General features: G+C 39.4%; 1 protein-coding gene across 4 annotated transcripts in view; it reads right to left on the minus strand.

Moving 5' to 3' along the window:
* The window catches only part of LDB2 (LIM domain binding 2), a 271,061-nt gene that overhangs the window by 235,676 nt on the left and 14,577 nt on the right, over positions 1-20,808 (minus strand). The window lies entirely within an intron of this gene.

The following is a 20,808-nucleotide window of genomic DNA, read 5'->3' on the forward strand; positions in this document are numbered from 1 at the left end:
GGCAAGATAACTTACACAGCGTACAGTTTGAGCTATCTAACCTATCGGAAATAATCCTGTCTTTTGTCTGGAGGTTTAACAATCCAGCCTTAAACTGCCCTACAGTAAATGTGGAGGTTAGGAGACTGAACGCCTGTGATGTGCGGTGGTTTAATACTGTTGCCAAACACGATTTTCTGTAAATCTAGTCCTAAGTTATTTAAGGTTTAAAACATAGAGCAGCACATTAACGCAATAGAGGAGGATAAATGGCAGATGAAGTTTAATGCAGAAAAATATAAGGTAATGCATTTAGACTGTGGTAACCATTGTGCTACTAACACATTAAACAGGACATAATTAGGGAGGTTGAAAATGACGTAGGCCATAGTTGCCAACTCTCCCTGAACGTCACGGAGACTTCCTGAAATAGGGGTGATCTCCCTCCCTCCCTGAAAAGTCTGGCATTCTCCCTGATGCTGAGCCAGTACAAGACGTGGTTGGCTTCGAAATTGTGTCCTATGTCCATGTATTGATGCCTATGGAGATGGCCACTTTCATGGAGACCAAGATTTAATCAAAGACTGACAGGTAAGACAACATGACTTCAGTAATGGAGACAGAAATGTAAAAGACACTTCAGTCACTAGAGATTCATTAGCTGCTTTTCTTTAAGCATAGTTGCCTACTCTCCCGGAATGTCTGGGAGACTCCCGCATTTCTGGGAGACCTCCCGGGAGAATAGGGCAACCTCCCAGTTCTCGTCCCCGCAATAGATAAGTGGCAGGTGGGGGGGGGGGCTTAATAACGCAAATATTGCATCATCTTAGCCCCGCCCCCTGCTGTAATTGTGTCAGGCAGTTGCTGCGAGGGCTAACACAACCAGGGCCGGATTAAGAGAATGGAGGCCCCTGGGCTAAGGGGACCTCCATTCCCCCATGAGGCCCCCAATGTGAGCCGCCTGCCGCCCCCCGTGAGGCCCCCTCCAATCACTTACCTGTCAGTGCAGTCTTCCTTCCGCGGCGCGCTGTAAGCTCCTTACTGAGGAGATCTCACGAGAGTTCGTGAACTCTCGTGAGATCTCCTCAGTAAGCAGATTACTGAGCGGCGCCGGGGACGGATGACTGCACTGACAGTGCTCAGCAGCATTGATCGGTCCGGGGGCGCCCACGCCCCCGGACCGATCAATAATGCTGCTGAGGACTTTGAAGGGCCCCCTGGATTCCCGAGGCCCCTGGGCTATAGCCCAGTTAGACCTTGGGTTAATCTGGCCCTAAACACAACCCTGACATTTTTATCCCTACAGTATTATTAACCTCAATAACATTAATTTCCAATCATTTCCAGTCAATTATTGTCAAGTGACAAGAACACTCCTACCCCTCCTGTTTCTGTGTGAGCAATGGCATTGAGCAATGTCACTGCAGACTGGAGAGTGACAAGAACACTGCTATCCCTGTTTCTGTATGAGCAATGGCACTGAGCAATGTCACTGGAGAATGGAGAGTTACAAGAACACTGCTACCCCTGTTTCTGTATGAGCAATGGCACTGTGCAATGTCACTGGAGAATGGAGAGTTACAAGAATACTGCTACCCCTGTTTCTGTGTAAGCAATGGTGCTGGATCTCCTGGGGAGGGAGGTACTTATGGAATACAAAACCCACGAGATCCAACAACGCAACAATGACGTTTTGCCTTGATTCAGATCCGACGACGTGCGATAGTAACGAGCCGGCTCGTGAGCCTACTCGGATCCTCTAAGTTCGGGTGGGCTCGGTTTTCAGAAAACCGAGCCGGAGCATCTCTAATAAAAAAGTTGAACTTGTTGGATTTGTGTATTTTTTCAAACTCAATAACAAGTAACTAGTGAATGGTCAAACCTGTTCTACTCTCTCTGCTTTTTAACTGGTACTAAAATGTAAGAAATTGTGACAAATTTTAGAATCGACCTGCTGAACTGGTTCAGGAATCGAACCGCAACTGGTGTAAAAGTGAGGCAGTGGAGGAAGTGACTACATCGCACGGTTCAATGAGAAATGTGACCACACTCCTTGCTTAATCCACACTGAAAACAGAGGAGATTATATAAACAAAGTCACTCCATATTTGAAAAAATGTGTTCTCTGTTATCAGATATGTCCTTCCAAAACAGTGTCAAACATTAGGATTACCAACAGGAAGTCTGCTGTGCAAAGAAACCAACATTCCCCCATTATAACAATTTAAAAAAAAAATCTGATAAGCTCCTGAAATTTTACAATTTATTTGTGAATATTACTAGCCGTCATTGTATATAAGACAACTTATAAGCATGTATTTGTGAGCATGCAATGAACCAGTTTTTATCATGCGGCTTTACACAATTTCAAAGATAAACAATATCTGCACACTTATTTTATGAATAGTTTCCCATATCTGCCTAGTCACACCAGCCGGGATGTCACATTACAGCACCAACTTCCTCTGTCAAAAGGTTAATATAAATTCTGAAGGCAGCTTCTCGTACCAATATTTAAAGGCTAACAAAGCATTTGCACAGTTAAATTATTATCCGACAAAGGAGAGCTGATGGATTCTAGCTACAATAAGTGATAATAAACCGATGCCTCATGTATTATAAAGCCCACTTTCAATCAGATAAGATGTCATACAAAGTGTATCCTCTTTATTCATTGGCATTCAGCTGAGTCCAGCATAGGATCAGTTATCTGTGTCGCCTGGAAGGAACTTTGGGTAAGTCACAGGAAAAAGGTGGGAGCATTGTTGGTGTTTCCTGTTGGCCACAAAAACCACAGTATTGTTCGGTTTTATTTTTTTTAAGGCTGTCGCATCAAATCACAATTATTCCTGTTACATCCTCTTTCCATTCAGAGACTAAAACAATATTTATTGACTTGTGCAAACTGCGTCAACAGGTTGAAGTATTCTGGGAGTAAAGGCTCGATGAGAGAAATACTGCCAGCTTGCTATAGATAGGTTTAACTCGAATGCGAATGGGGTCCTTTTATTTTATTTAAACTAACCAGGAAATTATTTAGAGGGAAAAGGATTTACGGACCCACTGGGATAGTCGTGTTGGAAATATTTTCATGGTTTTGTTATTGAAACTGAGGTGTTCACTTTTATTCACCTCAAATGTTCTTCAGATGGTACATGATGAAAAAGAATGAACGTTAAATATGCTTCTGTCATTGGCCCGAACGCCATGTGTATATTTCTTGAGATCACTATGGGGAGATAACCATTCCAATCTGAGAAGCATCTGAGGTGCATTTGCCAGGTGCTCAGAACTCAGCGCAGATATAGCAGCATCGCATCCGAATGCACCAGAACATGATTTCTTTTTGAATAACTTTACTGAGGTCATAACAATTTACAAATATCAAGCAATACAGAATATCAGCATTTCATGAGTGAACCTGTTTTTGCTAGAAAAAAAAATGCCTCAGCCAATGTTACTATTACTAAATTGAAGGCTAGTGACTGTAGGCTCCCAAATTAAGAAAATCTATCCATATAATAATATACACATAATATGTAGCTCCTTTTTTCAGCATTCTTTTTGATGTGCATAGTTGTGATCATACAATATGCCCACTCAATGGAGGTGGCCATTTTTGTGTGGCTATACCTGGATTCATGAGACTGCTACCTATGAACGCATTAAGAAGCAGCAACAACGGTGAGGCATTATAATGAAATATAGAAATTGCAGAATGCTTGTACATTAACTTGTCCAAAGCAGTATTTAGACATAGAAGGAACAGTATTTTAAAGAAGAGTTATACAAAATACAATAAGTATTTTCTTTCTATATAGCACCTTAGACTGCAATTCAGTTATTTCAACCAAAATGGCCACCCACTGCAAAATATGTAATCTTTGTTATGCTAAATACAAATCTGACTTATAACTTTAGTACACACATGATGACTGAGTTCCAATAAGTCCTGACTAATAACTTTAGTACATACATGACTACTGAGGACAACACATATTGACTTATATCTTAAGTACATATATGACTACTGAGGACAACACGTATTGAGTTATAACTTCAGTACATAAATGTCTACTGAGGACAACACGTATTGAGATATAACTTCAGTACACACATGACTACTGAGGACAACACGTATTGAGTTATAACTTAAGTACATAAATGTCTACTGAGGACAACACGTATTGAGTTATAACTTCAGTACACACATGACTACTGAGGACAACACGTATTGAGTTATAACTTCAGTACATAAATGTCTACTGAGGACAACACATATTGAGTTATAACTTCAGTACACACATGACTACTGAGGACAACACGTATTGAGTTATAACTTCAGTACACACATGACTACTGAGGACAACACGTATTGAGTTATAACTTCAGTACACACATGACTACTGAGGACAACACGTATTGAGTTATAACTTCAGTACACACATGACTACTGAGGACAAGGCGTCCTGACTAATAACTTCAGTACACACATGACTACTGAGTACAAGGTGACCTCACTAATAACTTCAGTACACAAATGACTACCGAGGTCCAACACATCAATGAAGATTGGTGAGAGGAATACTGAGATGTTGTTTTTTCTTAGAGGACCACTAAACTTAAAATGTGTGTTGCTTGATTCAAACGAGGTACGATTTACATTCAAAAATATATTTGTAAATGTTTTAGGAGCTTATCAAAAAAATAGATATTTTAGATAAGGCTTGGAGCCTGGTGGATTGACAATGCAGGAAACCTTTAGAAGCTTAGAATGGCAGATGATAGCAAACTAAAACTGATTGGCATTGTACTGTATATCACCTTGTTAATTCTTGTCATGGTTTAGCGACTTTTTCATACAAATGTGGGGTAAGTGGCTGTCTAAGTAAACTGTCTTTGTGAACTTATGACAAGAGAGTCCCTAAAGACAAAAGCACTTAAACGCAGACATGCGTGCCTCTGTAACTTTACACTTACCTGCAAAGAGTTAACATTCCCTGTTCCAGGCCAACCAATAGTAGTAGGTGGGAGTGTCCTGGATTTTCTATATAGGTCCCCTCTTGCTGTCTAGACAGCCTCATTCTTCTTCTGCCCACCCACTCCTGGTGACAGATTGGCCTGCTCATGCAAATTCTATGTTTTAAACATATCTTTTCCTGAGCAGGCGCAGTTGGTGGGAAGGGCGCTGAGCTCAGCGGCTGATAAATACGGCGCTATCGCTGATTGGCCACAGGTCACTGTCGCCTTCGAGGTAACGGTGACTCTTGGTCCTTTAGTGTGAGTGACCCCTTGACCTGCTTTGTGAGGCCATGTCGTAGTGAGTCTAGAGGGGGTGCAGTCATTCTAACACCAGATTTAGTGCTGGCCAAGCAGTTAGGTGTTAGTTCCCAGTGTCAAGTGGATTCAGGGACAGTTCGCCATACACGCTTGGTTCGGATAATGAGTTGGATAGATGTCCCGATGTCACTTTCTTCGCCACCAAGTTATCAATTATTAATAAACTGGGACCTATTCAGCCACTTTATACACTCTCTGGTTCTTTACTTTAGATAAGTTAAGATATGACAATTAAAGGTTATTGCAAAGGGGAAGAAAAGGCATCCAGGATATGCAGTTTACCTTACCAGACTGATACACAAATGTCATGTTTTAGAGCAAAGTAAAACAAACAGGATGATAATGCTGATCTGTGTATTAAGTTTGGCTTGAAATCCACTGTAATACATCTCTGATATTGGAAAGCTGCTGTATCTATTTGGATAAGACATGCTTATACCTGCTTGACTGGGCCACAGCGTAACACTGTAAAATCGGATTTGACTTATTTTTTATTATATAATCCACTAACCGTGTATTTTATTTATCAGCAATGTTCAGAAGTAGATTGTACTGCCATAGAGAAAACTACAAGTTTTGCTTGCGGATAGTGCAGTATAACAAGGAGAATCTATTATTCTACACTCAGCCTATCTAATTCATTAGTGTGAGGAATTACTAAAATACAGGAGGCAAATCCTGTTCTTGTACTACTGGGTCTCCAAAAGCTGTATTATGTCACCTCTACTCTTAATACAGATTGAAAAATCTAGGTTACAGATTAGTGCATGTGTTAGAAGGGCTGCAACAAGGTTTCTGAAGATTACCAGAATCAAATGCTTTTCTTGATGTCCCCTCTGGTTAGTAAATAATAGAGTCTATGGTATATAATTAGATCTATGAACTTCATTTCATATAGAGGTATGTTCAATACCCAATCTTATATCTCATATGGTCTCATATCAGTTTGACAGGAAGTGCATGATCCTCCAACAACTCAGCATTATGTTGTTGGGGACCCTGCTTCTTCTGCTATATAACTCTCAGGCTCTGGCTTCCTGTTTACCTCCGTTTCCCTCCTATTGACATGACATTGCCCATGCCACATGTAGCCCTCTCCTAATTTGCATAATCAATACAGTATATAGATCACTGCCTTAAACTACCAGCACATTCATATCCTGAAATAATATGTGCTGTAGCCAGGGGTGGAGCTTGAATTTTTATTTTTTTTTATTTTTTTTTGGGGGGGGGGGGATTCAGTCTCCACCCCTTTTTGACAGGTGAGGCTGGCTGCGGCCGCACACTGTGTACAGATCCATTCAGCAGAGACAGTCATAGAGAGTATCCTGCCCGGCCGCTCTGATTGTGTTTAAAGCACAACTTGAGCATCCGGGCAGTTGTCTCTGTCTGTCTGTCCCTGCCGTCACGGACAGGCACATAGTGTGCGGCCGCAGAGAGTGCATTACTCCTGATCCCTAATTTTACTTCCCTCCCCTAAATTTAACTGTTCCCCATAGAGTAGACCCTCCCTGAACCGGATGGTGCTGCTCTTGAATCCATCCATACTTCTTCAAAAGTGATTGTCTCTGTAGCAAAGTATGTCAATGTGAAGAGCTATCCGGCCTTTTCTTTGGTGTCCATTAGACAAGGTTATTGCTTTGGCAATTCACTCACTCTTTGTAGAGATAGAAGCAAGTAAGGTCCTGACCTTTTTGAAATTGTAACATTCTGAATACTGATTGTATTTTGATTACTGTAGGTACTGGCCAGATGAGGGATGGCTTTGCTGCAGCTGGACAGCGTGACATATTACATATACTATATGTGGAACTGTAGGAATCTCTACTTACGTGTAGGAATGATATTAAAGTGCTGTGGGATAATTGTATGTGCTACACAGGTTCAAACACCTACTTGATAATCATAAAGTACCCGAGTAATTTCTTTAGCTTCTAGTGAATTGATAGACTATAGTCTCAGGTGCACTTTAAAGGCTAAACTGCCCTTATGAAAACAATTTTACTCCATTTGCTCCTTCTTTCAGCAGAAACAAATAGGCAGCACAGATATCCCTGCTCTATTTTTTATATCACATTTGCTTTTTTTGTTTTTCAAAAATACAAAACTACATAAAGACCTTAACAACTGACAATACAATATCTCAATTAGGGAATGTGTGCAATGCTTAGACATCAGACATAGCAGATGAAACAATCAATGAGACGTCTGCTTCACATATATAAAAAAGACATGCATCCAACTAAACAAACATCGTACATCCTGCTGTATTATCCTAAAGTAGTAGTAATGAGTATATGGCTTGGACAATCCCTGCTCTCTCTCAATCTAATGTGCTGTTTGTGCACATTATGGCACTGAATAAATGTGTTGACTTGCAGTGTGTGATGTAGTATAACTAGTGTAAAGCTCTACGGAATATGTTGGCGCTATATAATAAAATGATGATGATGATGATGATAGTGTTCAGCATGCACTGCAAGGGACACCTATTTCTCCTGCATGGCTCATCTTGATGAGTATAATAAGGGTATGGCCATTTCTGAAACCCGATTCATTGCATTGCCAAACAAGACTTATACCAATTGTTGACATTGTTCCATTGCTGTGTATGGGTTTTAATTTGGTCTTGGTATATCAACCAACATGCCTGCACCAATTCTACTGTGAAATATAAATTATGTTTCTCTGTTAAGAATAACCTCTGTGTATATTAATACAAATAAATGGTAAATAAATCCTCATTATATACAGAATATTTGTGTCTAAGCAACACTGACATAACTCATTTCTAGCAACTAAAGTAAGACACTACCATTTATTTGCTTGAGTTTTCATTCAATAATGACGTATGAATGTCTAATCAGTATTGCACTGCTGACTCAATATGCACATCTAGACCTTTTCCTATCGGGCAGCTACCAAACACATTCTATACCACCTGTATCATAGGCAGGGCCGGATTAAGGCGGGGGCACAGGGGGCACGTGCCCCGGGCCCCCCTCTCCAAGAGGGCCCCCTGCCGTCTGCCGTCCGCTGATCGGATCGGATCACCTGGTGATCCGATACTTCTCCTGCTGGTGCAGCAGCTGTGGGAGCCCCGCTGACGCATGCGCCCACGGAAAAAATCATTGTCAGCGGGGCAGATGTACATACTAAAATGGCCGAAATGGAGCTGCTGCGCATGCCCAGCTGCAGCAGCTCCTGACAGGCGAGGACAACTATGAAAGACCTGAAGAGTGGGCTGATTGTGGCTTCCTAGGTGAGTCACACTTAACTTTACCTGGCCAATCTTAGTTGTAATAATAGTTCACTTAAATATATCATATACAATTATTTTTTTTAACTTTAGAAAGTTTTTATTAGTTTTGAATTTTTGTTTTGTTTTTAAAGGGGTACAAAAATAAAAAGAGGGGGGGGAGGAAGGGAAGGACAATAAAAACAAATGGGGTGGGGGGGTACATAGTGGGTGAGGAACACATATATCAGACGGTACATGCTTTAGCCAAATATAACACATCAAAACCCTTGCAATATATTGTTACTGGCACAGTATCAGACCGGATAGCCCTACAATATTCCCTCTCTTATGACGGAAATCGTCCAATATATTCAATTTATTTTAATTTAAATAGGTAATGAAGAGAATAGGAATAGGTATGTAATAGAATAATCCCCTACTTTATTAATCATTATTAAAGTATTACTGAAGCCAGCCACTTATATTAAAGGTTGAATTAGATTTCAGTATATATATATATATATATATATATATATATATATATATATCTATATCTAATATATAAATGCTTAGTGGCGTCTGTGTGTGTGTGGGAAAAAAAAAACCAAGTTGCAGCGCCACCTGCTGGGCAGAGTTATACACTGACCTACTAAATTCTTAGTGTGTGTGGGAAAAAAAATTCAAAAAGGACTGAAATTTGGTAGGGCTCAAACTCATTTTCGTGAGGTAATTTTACCTCATGAACACACATGTGTAGAGGCGTGCGTTAGTGTGTGTGTGTGTGTGTGGAAAAAACTATTTTCTCAGAAAGGGCTCATCCAATTGACCTGAAATTTGGTATACTGACATTATTTGACAAAAAAATTAGAATAGTCAAGTCAGTTAACCTCCATCATCCCCCCTTCCCCCCGTGGGAGGGGTAGTAAAGGCTAAATTTACGAGTTGAGGGGTCAAACTCATTAAAAAGGCCGCTTGCGTCGGGAACTAATGCTCTTCCCCTGAGGAGGCCTGGGCTAGGTCCAAATGCATGACAAGAACCTTTTTAAGACCTTAAGTAGCTTGATTTGACTAGAATGCATGAGTATCATGCACGGGTTAACTTGTATATATATATATATATGTATAAATATATATATGTATATATATATATAATATAATTAAAGCTTTAATATGAGAGACAGGCTTTGATAATTACTTTAGTAATGATTAATAAAATAGAGGATCCTATAGCATATCTGCTGCATCATGTATGTGTATGTGTATACACATATATATATATATATATATATATATATATATATATATATATATATATATATATATATATTATATATTATGTGCAGTATCGTTGCTAGTTTTCATGTGCGGTATCAACGGTAGTTTCAATGTGCGGTATCAATGGTAGGTTTCATGTGTGGTATCAATGGTGTTTTTCATGTGCGGTATCAATGGTGTTTTTCATGTGCGGTATCAATGGTATTTTTCATGTGCGGTATCAATGGTATTTTTCATGTGCGGTATCATTGCTAGTTTTACTGTATGTTATCAATGGTATTTTTAATGTGCAATATCATTGCTAGTTTTAATGTGTGGTGTCAATACCCATTTTAATGTGGTGTTTTGATGATTGTTTTAATGTACAGTATTTTAATTTGTGGAAGCAATGATTTTTTTTATGCAGACAACCTAGGCGAGCGCTCTGGGAGAGCTGTAAGTGTCATACTGTGGGCTGTAGGTGATGTAATGCAGGATGTGTCACTATGCCCTTAATTTTAGATCTTAGGGGCCCCCCTGTCATAAGTGCCCCGGGCCCCCAGAAGCCTTAATCCAGCTCTGATCATAGGAATAAGGAAACATCAGTCAATACAGCAGCAACACGTCTCTATGTCATGGAATCTGGCAAGGTGGGAGACAGTGGGAAATAGGAGAAGTGTACTTATTATAAATACTGGGCACTGGAAGCTTCATCTAATCCAGAAACCTCTAGTTGGATTAACTCCTAACTGTATAGGATGCCCAAAGACTCTATGTCAAGATTTACATTTTTTGGTAATTTTGTTATGTTACTGGTCCCCACACCGTCCAGCAGCCCTCCATTTTTTATGCATAAAAAAAAAAATACAAATCTATTCTGCATCTGAGTCCTTTGAGTGAACTCCTGATAACAGCATAACATGCCCATTCAGCATCCATGTTAAACTATGATACTCCAGGCTAAGTGGCAATTACTTCTGGAACTGTAAAAGTGATGGTACTATGGTATGATGATGAAAGCCTAGGGCTGCTTGTGGCCTATGGAATATTTTCCTTCTGCCTTTCTGGCCTTTCCATAAACATGGGCTTACAGTAAGAACAGGGACTCAAGCACACAAACACACAGGGGAAGAGTCATTTGTTGGCGAGTCTGTAAAAATAATAAACCAAAAGCATCATGAATTGTCTGACGTTGTCCCAGCTTTATTCTTTCCAGGAAGTGCAAGGTTACAAATAGAATGTGGAGTGACAATCCGTGGAATGGTGATGCTGAAGCCAAATTTAAAGACTGTATAATCGGAACTCTGCAGCTCTGAAAAATGGTCTGCGAGCAAGTGCTAAGTGTCCACCATGTTCTGTTGTACCTTGTAAATAATACAAATTTCCTCTATTTTCTCCATATTTGTCTCCTCTCTGTCCACTGGGGGGAGATTAATTGTTACCATTCAGCAAGATGTACCACTTAACCATTCTCCATACGCCGGTCTTCAGTCACCCCTGACTAACTAAACATTACAAAAATAGAGCATTGGGGCTTTAGATACACTATATGGACAAAAGTATTTGGCCACACCTGTTTATTATTGAATTGAGGTGTTTCCATCAGACCCATTGTCAGAGGTGTATAAAATCAAGTAGTCTCCATTTGCAAACATTTGTGATACAAAATTGGTCGTTCTGAAGAGCTCAGTGACTTCAAGCGTGGTTCTGTGATAGGATGCCACCTTTGCAATAAGAAGGTTGGTGAAATTTTATCCCTGATGGATATTCCATGGTCAACTGTAAGTGATATTGTTAGAAAGTGGAAGCATTTAGGAGCAAGAGCAACTCTGCCACGAAGCGGAAGACCACGTAAAATCACAGAGTGGGGTCAACGACTGCTAAGGCTCATGGTGTGTAAAAGCCAAACTCTTCTGATTCCATAGCTGAAGACTTACAAACTTCCACTGACATTAATGTAAGCACAAAACATGTGCGACGGGAGATTAATGGAATGGGTTTCCATGGTCAAGTAGCTGCATGCAAGCCTCACATCACCAAGACCAATGCCAAGCGTCGGATGGAGTGGTGTAAAGCACACCGATACTGGACTGTGGAGCAGTGGAAACATGTTCTGTGGAGTGACAAATCACGCTTCTCTGTTTTGGCAGTCAGATGGGTGAGTCTGGATTTGGTGGATGCCGGAAAAACGTTACCTGTCTGACTGCATTATGCCAAGTGTGATGTTTGGTGGAGGAGGGATAATGGTTTGGGGCTGTTTTTCAGGGTTTGGGCTAGGACCTTTCTCTCCAGTGAAGGGCAATCTTAATGCTTCAGCATACCAAGTCATTTTGGACAATGCTATACTTCCAACTTTGTGGCAACCGTTTGGGGAAGGCCCTTCTCTATTCTAACATGACTGTGCCCCAGTGAACGATCCAAGGACTACAAAGACATGGTTTGATGGGTTCGGTGTTGAAGAACTTGACTGGCCCACACAGAGCCCTGACCTCAACCCCATAGAACACTTTTGGGATGAACTGGAACGGAGATTACGACCCAGGCCTTCTCATCCAACATCAGTGCCTGACCTCATAAATGCACTACAGAATGAATGGGCACAAATATCCACAGAAACACTCCAACATCTTGTGGAAAGCCTTCCAAGAAGAGTGGAAGCTGTTATCACTGCATAAGGGGGACCAACTCCATAGTAAAGTATATGTATTTGAATACAATGTCATTACAGTCCCTGTTGGTGTAATGGTCAAGCGTCCGAATACATTTGTCCATATAGTGTACATCTGTGCACAGAGCCCTGAGTATCACTAGATTTCATTTTGACAAAAATAAAGAACATACCTTTTTTAATGTGTGTTCTGCCATATGTATAAAACACCTTTTGCCCTATTGGTCTTTTATTTCTACTGAAAAAGCAGGCCACACCCACTGTCACATGATTTATGCTGAAAGTTCTTGACCGAAAAAAGTGTAACCATTATTTATAACAAAAAACAGGCCCTAGTAATTATTTTTAAACCTTTGACTATTGTGTAAATTACATATATTGAAGGTTAGCTCAAAATGTTTTACATTTTAGAAAACAGTTTCTGGAGAATAATGAACAATTACTAAACAATGGGGAGCTTTTTAGGCTGACCAAAAACATTTTTTTCTTTCCATTTCATATACGGTAAAAGCTTATTTGTGCCTCACCGCAGCTTGTTAAAGGTCATAAACTTCTTGTCAGCATTTTACAAGTCTCAAAAGAGTTATAAATATATTGGGAACTCAACTCAAAAACAAAAAAAAAAATATGAAAAAATGAAAAACATATTTTACATTATAGAAAATTCTGAATTGAAACCATCAGTTTTCACAACGGCTGCATTGTCGTTGCAGGATAATTCCACCCAAAACTAAAAAGAATAGCTTTGGATGGAAATAAACAAGATAAAATAAAATAAAATCTAAGCTACCTGCTCTGGGGTTACCCCGATTTAGAAGGTTTTCTGACACCTTTAAAGGTCCAGCTCTGGAGATTGCGTTGCCAGTGGAATTGTCATTGCCCCTTCCCTTAGAGCTTCCAAATTATGGGAATTTCTTCATTAGCTTAAAAGAATACTATACCCTCCAAATCAAACTTTTTAGATATCAAGAATGCAGATAAAATGACTTGACAGTCCTGTGCGAGTTAAGTATTACCTCCAGCACTCCACTAGAGGCAACTGAAGCTCCTCCCACATTGTAAAGACCGTGCCAAAAGTCTGCAGTCATGTAAGCTACTGTGACATCAATGGCCCTGCCCCCTGTAATACTCAAATAACTCACGCTGTGCAGTTCTGCAAAGAAAGTCTGCCAAACTGTCAGTCTCTCTCTACATTTTCACCTCCCTGCTAACATGACAACCTACTGCAGAGGAGTGGAAGAGCACCAGGGACATATTCAGTAAAGTATAAACACTTTATGTATATTATTCGGCTCAATAATTCACAATCTTTAATATATATTGATAGAACATAGATACATTACTGATCTTTAAACAACAAGACTGGTCAAGAAGGTTCCTGGGTAACTGTGCTCTCCTGCATTTGCCTATACCTCCCATGTACACACACCTAACAAACAACGCAGGAAGGACATGTCCTCATTTCTCATTCACATCAGTCCAACACTATATGATGACGGACTCAATGATCTCTAGTATACAAATCAACGCAAAAGAAGAACACAACACGGGAAAAATACATCTTCTTGTGTGCAGTATCTTTAAAGATCTTAAAGAATATAAATATAAGCAAAATGCTGAAAGTTGATGCACTCAAAAGTTACAACAACCAATATTCAACTCTAATATATATACATACATGTCAGAGTATAGAGAGTTCATTGCGCAGTTATGTATGAGGTATGGATTTTTTAACCATGTTCTTTAATCTTTAAGTGACACGGTTCAATGCTGCACATTGGGGGATTGATGGCATCATTGCAGTGTGTATCTACCCCTGAACTTGTAATGAGGCGAACCTCTAGTAGGATAATGGACTTGTGTTAAGCAAACATCAGGGAAAATAGTATCATACTGCAAGCCTGCCATGTTTTTTTCACATTGTTATTCAATGCTGGATACACGGCAATATTTTAAAAGATAAATAAAATAGAGCAAAAAATAAATAAATACATACTGACTGGTGGCAATTTTTTCTCACATGTATTTTTTTCCCAGCAGCAGAGAGCCCATGCCTGGTGAATGTTCTGACAATCAGTTTAAGAGAAGATAAACAGGCACTGCTGATTGATAGTGTTAAGAGACAGTGTGCAGTAATGTGGGCGCATCATCTCACATTTACCCAGTGCTGGTATACGGTCATTTAACATACTCACTGGTTAAGTTTTTTGCATCACAACACAATAATTATAATAATCTAACCAATCCGTGATACTATAAAACCAAGATATGCCCAAATTTGTTTCAAATTTGTTATTAAATAGGTTCATCAAATCAGCTCTAAAGTTATTTGCAATAAATTCTTGAACATTTGAAGAACTAAAAGAATTTAAATAAAATGATAAAATACTATAAAATGTAACCATTTAAGCTTCAGCAGGCAAAATGTTATAGCTTATTTTAATGTCATTTGTTTTAACTGTGAGCTAAAACCCGAAAGTCAAATTTGGCTGCGTCAATCAAAACTAAATTGAAGTGGCCCAAAAATCATGATCGTAGCGCGAACAAGTTCAAGGCCCTCAGGCTGGCCAAAGTCAATCGAATTTCGCACAGGTTTGAATAATTTTCGCACCTCTAGTCGGAACTAGAGATGATTGGGCGCGGTTTTCTGCAAACCGAGCCCACCCGAACTTAGGGGATTCGATTAGGCTGGCGAGGTACTTTCGCCCGTCCTCGGATCTGAATTGAGGCAAAACGTCATTATTGCGTTGTCGGATCTCGCAGGTTTTGGATTCCATAAGAACCTCCCTACCCAAGAGATCCAGCGTCATTGCTCAAACAGAAACAGGGGTAGCAGTGTTCTTGTCACTTGACAAATTGACTGGAAAAAAATAGGGAGTTTAGAAAAAAAATAGGGATCCATAACCAAAACCCACGAGGGCGGTTTTGGCAAAACCAAAACCAAAACACGAAGTTAATCCAGATCCAAAACCAAAACACGGGGGTCAGAACTAGTTTTAGAGAAATTTAAGCAATACTCTATTACTTGAACCAACAATAAAAGATTTGTATAATGGAATGATTGCCTAATCCTAAAGTGCAAGAGATTCTTTATCTTTGTACAATCCTACAGTATAAAGAATGTTTCAAGAGCAACTAGCTAGATACGTAGAAGGGTCAAATATGACTTGTTTATACTGAGCAGCTACTAGGCTTACTTCCTGCCCATTCCCTCCATTGAGTTCCGCTTTAGTAGCTGAAGCTCTCCCTGACCATTCCTGAGCTGTGAGGGCCGGCGCGATAATCAGGAATGCGAGCCCTGAATGGCAACATTCCCACTACAGTGGTCCTGGTCCCAGTATAAGAGTCAGGGGCCCCTATAATGCATGCCACATATCCCATAACAGGAAAAGAAAATACACACATAATACTAAAACAAACTTTAATCGAAAAAAATACTCCCCAAAATCATCACTACTTTATTAATAATGAAACAAAATAGTTCTTCTCCGTTCATCCATCATAGTCCAAATGAGAAAAAAAGATGACCCACCCGCATACACCCAGACAGCACTGGAAAGCGTTTGTGATTGGCTGGCGGGTAAAGGGGAATCCTGAGATCTCCCTGCTCTTACCATTTAGAGGCAGTCAGCTAGTACAGATCTATAAAGAAGGAAATAATATTTTATTGTATATTTACTAAACTGGTAAGCGAAGATTTGGTAAACTTGCGTGCGTGTTTTTATTTAATCTTTTTATATAATGGACAGGTAATATTGACCAATCTTAATAAACCTCCAGTGCTTCGTGTTTGGCTTGTAGCCTCCGTTTTTAACCTCCCTTCCATAGAGACACCGGCCATTCGCTGACCTACCTGTCGCTGGTTTCCCCTATAACAGGGAGACTCTAAACACATTGGGCCTGAGTTATTAAGGAGAGCAAAGCAGAAAAAAGGAGTAACTTTGCACCTTGGAAAAAACCATGTTACATTGGAGGGGGAGGTAAATTTAAAATGTGACAGATTTATATTTAGGGCAGGGTATGTCCTAGATCAACTTTAATTTTTAGTGTAAAAATAATGCTATCAATTATTTGTGTGCTACATGAAAAAGCAGCCAGTATTTTACTTACATGCAAAATAATAAACTAATTTACATTCCTTGAATTTAACTTGGTTTGTCCAAGAGAAAATGTACTCCTAGGGCTAAATGTATCAAGCTGAGAGTTTTCCGGCGGGTTCGAAAAACCAATCAGATTCTAGCTATCATTTATTTAGTACATTCTACAAAATGATAGCTAGAATCTGATTGGTTGCTATAGGCAACATCTCCACTTTTCAAACCCGCCGGAAAACTCTCACCTTGATACATTTAGCCCCTTCTCTTGCCTTACTCTCCTTAATGACTCAGGCCCATTGTCTCCTTGTTAAAGTGGAAGCAAGCACAGTCAGTCGCTGGTCACTGCTGTTTATATCCAAGGACATTCTCTAGTGAGTATTATTTATAAAACAAAACTTTTGGTGACTTGAGACCGATTCACAAATGAATTATTCGGCGGAGAATCTCTGAAATTAGGCCGATCCAGATTAATCGCTTTGCACATCTCTATTCATAACAATGGAAATGTAGCCTAGGTCTGCATGCCAAAACTTTTCTGTACATGTACTTTAATGTAAGATAGGGAGAATCAGAATTCCCCTAATTTATAGATAAGAAGTCTTCTTTGTTCTGCCACATATATTTTGTAAAATACGACAACATATAGGAAACTCTTTTATTTGTTAAATGAAAACATGCAGAGGAACCCAAACAATTACATTTGAGTCGAACAGAGTTGTGTATAAAAATATGGCAAATGTTGGAGTTTCTACAAGTTTCGGCGAGTCAAGGAGAAAAACCACAAAAATGCAGGCGAGTGGGTTCGGAAATATCATCGGCAGCTCCAGAGTACGTTTTCGGGAATACAATGGATTTTGGGTGTAATTTCTGGTTGTAAATTTGGCAGTACACCAGTGTGAATTTACACGGGACCCGTGAGACACAAACAATGATTCTCCAATGTTCAAACAAGTAATATATCAGAAGTACACATTTTGTAAAATAGAGGGAATATTCTGTTGCAAAAAAGATTTTACATGTTTTTAATGGCTCAATTTCAGGAAAATGTTTAGGAAAATTTCAACATTCTATTAATATCAGTATTTTACAGCCAGAGTCATTTTGTGAAGTTTGAGAAGAAAAAAGGATTGGCATTTAGAACAAAATTTACTTTTAAAATGTTGAATAAGTGTATATTATAAACATTTTATACCATTAAAAAATATAAAACAATCTTTTTTCTGTTCGAGCCAATAACAAAAATTAATTTATCAAGTCGCCAAAAAAACAGTTATTGGCTCGAGTGAGACTTGCACATTTCGAGCTATATAAACAAACATTAAATATATTTCTTTTAATATTCAATCAAGATTGTGCTTACTTGTCTGGTTACTGCCCCACATTTTTATTTCTTATTCCTCAATACATAAAAGATGATTTGCAAAATATTATCATTTTTTCACCTGTCAAGTGTAAGTGTAATGCAGCACAAAAATCTTTCAGGGTCTTTCTTTTAGATGTCTTTAAATGTATCACACTGACTTAAAATGCTATCACAGGTTGCTGACCTCTGCTAGTTGTCTGCTAAGAGCCTTTGTAGTACACAGCAAAGGAATTTGAGGATATGGAAGCTCAGACTAGTATCTCTCCAAAGTCATTTGATAAAGGCTGGTTGGATTCTTCAATGTTATTCTTATTTTCAAATGGGTCTCTGAATTACGTGTAAAATGAATGGACTTCCCTTTGGAACTATTGTTTTGACAGTTAAAGACTAATCTAGTTGATTAATCTATGTGATAGAAAGCTGTGTTATACCATATAATATTAATAATAGTTCTACTTTACAGCTATACTGCCAACTATGTAAAAGATTTTACTAATGTGCCCCTCCATCTAGCCAGAGTCCCAGGTGCTGCTACACGTAGCCAATTTTCTCGGAGCTCTGCCGGTTTTATAATACAGGGAAATCAATTTAGTTAACCAACTTTAAACAACAATTGCAAGGTGTGTGAGTGGAAGGAGCAATCACAATGCGTAATCTCCTGCACACTTCCTCTATCTCATATCTATGTATCTATCTAATTCATATCTGTTACAATCTGCCCCTGTCTGCAGTACATCATGTCCCCTGTGGATGCTGCTTTGCCTATGCCAGATCCTGCCTGCAAGGGGTTAAGCTCTCATCATTAGTTCTGGATCTTGATCACCTGTGTCTGGCTTTTAAAAGACTGCCTTTGTCAACAGACTGGTGCCAGTTCAATTGTCTCTGCTGTTAGTCTCTCTGAGTAAATCATGTAATCTGGCGCTGATCTGTCTTCTGGTATCTGACTCCTGTTTGTCTCATCGTATTTCGACTTTTCCAGTGACCCTGGCTTCGGCTTTGTTCGACTTTGCTCCTGTTTATCCTCTGGTACTGTTGTGGATCTGCTGACTTCTGACCCTGGCTTGCCTGACCTTCCTCCAGTCTGATTCCTCACTGGATCATCCAGTGTCTATTGCTACCACAGCTAAATCTGGTTGTTCTGGTATCCTGCACCTGCAGCTATCCTATCCTGCTTACTCTCTAGTAAATTCGGTTTCTCAGCTAAACCTGGAGATTCCAGTATCCTGTACCTGCAGCTATTCTTTGGTGTCTACTAATACCTGCTTCTCAGCTGAACCTGGTAATCATGGTATCCTGTACCTGCAGTTCTCCAATCAAGCCTGGTATCCAGCGTCTCATACTTCCTCAGCTAAACCTTGTAATTCTGGTATTCTGTTCCTGTGGACTTTGCTAGCTGCTTTACCATTGACTGCATCTAGTTTATACCTGTGTAACCTGTGTTCAAAATAAAGATGCTCTGTTTCATTCACAACTACTCTCTGTGGTATTCATACTGGGAATCCTAACAATTCTAAAGCATACTAAGGTTTCAGAGTAAGTCAGTCTCTGAAACATTGCTGCTGAATTGCTCTAGGTACGCTTTAAAACTTTAACTTTAAATATTATCTGAGAAGACCTGGGAGTACCTTTGCATATAAAGGCATTTACATATATATATAGTTTTGGTTGCGTCTGACTTTTGTGATTCATATATATATTATATATAGACACACACACATGCATACATACACACACAAAATTTAACAATACAAATTGAGCAACTTAATATCTCTAATTTAAGCTTATTTAACAAACAACTGAACAAAGGTGCATTTTAGTAACATCTTCTAAAAAAGGTCCAATGATACATTGCAATAGATCCCATACATAAATGATTTATAAAAAGTTAACATTTCAGGAATATTTAAAGGGTTTCGTCCACATAACAATTCAGACATATAACGGTTTGTGTGCTGGAAGGAGTTAAACAAAAGATGCCTAATCCACAAGGATTGAAATTGCATAAAGGGTATCCAGATGTCAAAAAACATTTCACAAGTGAATCCAGTGGTCGAAGGGGGGATGGAAATTTGAAGAGAATGGCTGACGGCCTGGGGCCCCCAGCTCCTTCCTGCTATATTGTCAGATGCATCTGTTATAGCTAAAGGATAATGTAAGTTAGAGGGTCGCACTATGCAGCCCTGATGTGTATCAGGTTGTCCATCACTGATTTAGGCCCTAGATAACACATTCAGTTAATTAATGATGATACTATCTGCCTTCTGTTTGCTGCATAGCAAAAACTGCCAAGCTACTGGAAAGAAGGGACACCAAATAACTATCAACTATACGTATCTAATTGATTGTCAAGAGTTCTCTTACGTTGCCTTCCAAAGGGGGTGCAACGTGAGAAAACTGTCTGGAAAGTAGTAAGACAAAAAAAAATAATCAATGGATCTCTATGTGTAGCTATGTATGCTGTCCACACTAACAGCACTGATTGATTGGGCTTGAAGGCTATTAAGTGAAAGTAAAACAGACACCATATACCTTGTAATAATTAAAAGGGATCTATGTGCAGCATTTATATCAAGTCCCACCATTATTTCTTTTGCAGGATTCTAGGCAACCAAATATAGAAGATTTACATTAGATTAACTATAGTGTGGGCAGTTGTCTTTACTCCCTATATTTAAAGACTGTCGGTTTTAGCTAAGCTAATACATAGAAAACAGATCTGATCATGACTCTAGAGTATGAAGCACTGTCCACGCGGGAATGTGCAGAGTGATCCAGTCACGCTCAGTTGTAGCTCCACTCCTCCCACTGATGAACAAATAATCCTGCTCTTTACATGGTGGAGTCTCCCTATGTTTCCAGCAGCACC

Source organism: Mixophyes fleayi, chromosome 1 (assembly GCF_038048845.1).
Source record: "Mixophyes fleayi isolate aMixFle1 chromosome 1, aMixFle1.hap1, whole genome shotgun sequence".
NCBI classification, from domain to species: Eukaryota; Metazoa; Chordata; class Amphibia; order Anura; family Limnodynastidae; genus Mixophyes; species Mixophyes fleayi.